We start from the raw sequence: 2,747 nt of genomic DNA on the forward strand, positions 1-2,747 counted from the left end.
TAGACAGAGATAAAATACTTCTTTATACCCCTAAATAGCTTTAAGGGTTGTGCACTTTCTAAAGAACGTCTGAGTGTGTGTGTGTGTGATTAACATTCAGTATAGCGGTTCAGAGTTCCTGTAGAACAAAATTCTCATATGCAAATACTCAAAAGCGATTTTTCTCTTTCTCAAAGCCTCTCTTTCAGGGATAGCACCTGTCTCACTCTCTGTCTCGCTTCGGCTCATTAACAGTCGGACTTCACAGTAACGAACTGACCCCGAAAGAGTCGATGAGAACAGAATCATCTTCCTCGTTTCTGCCTCTGATCCTCCAGAGATCCTTGAGAAACTCAGAGTCTGTTAGTTTGATTACAGAAATATTCAGCTCATCTGTGATGTGATTTCTGGATGTAAGCCGTCCTCTTCTGGTGTCCTCGCACATCACAAGTTTGGGACCAGCGAGATTTGTAATGTTTCTGAAATTGCTCAACGAGGCTGCATTTAGTTCATTAAAATGCAGTAAAAGCAGTAATATTGTGAAATATTATTGCAAATTAAATATCTGTTATCTATTTGGATATATTTTTAAATCTACTTTATTCCTGTGTTGCAAAGCTGAATTTTCAGCTGGTCTCTGAGATTATCAAACCATATCTGAGCTCAGGTGTGTGTTTCTAGAAGGTCATGGTCAGGTCAAAGGTCATGGAAGCCTTAACCTTTAGTGTGTGTTAAGCTCAGGTGGGTCAGACAGTGTCTAACTCCTTGACCTGCAGGAAACAACCCTTAGAAAATGTACCATGGTAATCACAGTCTCTTCCTTGGTCACTACTGTGGCGTAAAATCAGAATAGAAGTGTACAATCCTTTGTAACCAAAATCATTTAAATTCATTTCTCTCTTCTTTTTTTTTTGATGACAGTGCTGATACCAAACAACCACCGTTTTACTGAAAGTTAACTAGTATTTACAGTGGTATATTTCTGGGATGGGAAACACCAAATATAATTGATGTTTCATTAAGTCTTTGATAAACTTCGATAGTATAATGTGATTTTAAACAGGTGTGGAGAAACACACGCACACGCACACACACACACACACACACACACACACACACACACACACACACACACGTACAGTAAATGCACATTTCAGGTCTTAATAATTCATGAGATTCTTCAGTCTATCTGTCTCTCGCTCTCTGTTTAATAATGAATACATGCAAAAGAGATGCTCTTATGAGCTTCTTCTGTGTTACAATCACCGCCACACTGCTGGAACGCTGTGGGTGGTTGCCAGGATGCTATTGTATGGTTGCTAAGTTGTGCTTGGTATTGTTTGTTTTTAAACATGTTGCCGTGTGGTTGCTAGGACGTTCAGGAAAATGTCATTATTATCGGGATTGAGATTTTGTGCTTCTAGTGGAGCAGAAATGACACACGTCAGCCTTGAAATGAGGTTTCTGGATGTTCGTTATTCTCTAGAGTTCGTCTGTTTGTTTCCTGTCACTCCTGACTGACTCTCCTCATCATCATCTTCATCATGTTCTGTGTGAAAGTGTTGTGTTGTACAGTACACAGAGCTCGACATGTGTTCAGATGAACAAATAACCGCTGAACTCACAGAGCCGTGTGCATCTGCAGGGAGTTTACTGGAGATTATGAGTCAAAGTGTAGCGGTAAAGTGCACTTAATAGGGATTAAAGAACAGCACTGCTCATGATTGTGTTTTAATGTCCGTGGAAAGCTGACATCAGCAGTAAAGCTGCTCTTCTGTGAACTCACACACACACACACCTGGTGCTCGGGTGATTTTATGAAGCCAAACTGACAGAGATGTGTGCAGAAAAACAATGAAAAGACCCCAGGAGGATGAGAGAGATGGAGACTTAGAAAGGAACGATGGAGGAGTTTTCAGGGAATTGAGTAGTAGCAGCTGATGTTCTGGGAATGTCTAATTGAGTAACCTTCACTCCAGCGTCCCACAGCGATTTAACACACACACACACACACACACACACACACACACACACTCACTCTCTCACACACAAACAGGCTGTGCTCAGCATGTAACACACACTGCACACCATTTGTTTCCCACTACTTTTTCAGCGGTACATCATAATAATACAGGATTATATCAGCTCTATATATTCAGCAAATGATGTCCAGTTTTCTTGCAATTTGAACCTTGTAGTGTAAAATGTCTGAGCTTTTGTTGTGTGAAGATGTTAAAAATCTCAGATAATGAGTCTTCTTGTTCATTCGTCACACTGGAAATATAAAGTCATTGCATTGTTTGATGAAGACTAACGTTCAAAAGTTTGTTGTGTGTAAGTCAAGGCTGCATTCATTTGATCAAAAATACAGTAATGTGAAATATTATTATAATTTAAAACAGCTGTTTTCTGTGTGAATCTCTGTTAAACTGTAATGTATTTCTGTGATGCGCAGCTGTATTTTCAGCATCATTCCTCCAGTCTTCAGTGTCACATGATCTTCAGAAATCAGTATAATATGCTGATCTGCTGCTCCAGAAAAATTTCTGATTAATATCAATGTTGAACACAGTTGTGCTGCACAATATTTTTGTGGAAACTGTGATGCATTTTATTTTTCAGGATTCACAGATGAACAGAAAGTTCAGAAGAACAGCATTTATTTGAAATAGAAACCTTTTGTAACATTATAAATGTCTTTACTGACACTTTTGATCAGTTTAATGCGTCCTTGATGAATAAAAGTATTAATTTCTTTAAAAAAATCT

The sequence above is a fragment of the Sinocyclocheilus grahami genome, unplaced genomic scaffold, assembly GCF_001515645.1.
Source record: "Sinocyclocheilus grahami isolate Dianchi unplaced genomic scaffold, SAMN03320097.WGS_v1.1 scaffold1247.1, whole genome shotgun sequence".
Classification (NCBI taxonomy): Eukaryota; Metazoa; Chordata; class Actinopteri; order Cypriniformes; family Cyprinidae; genus Sinocyclocheilus; species Sinocyclocheilus grahami.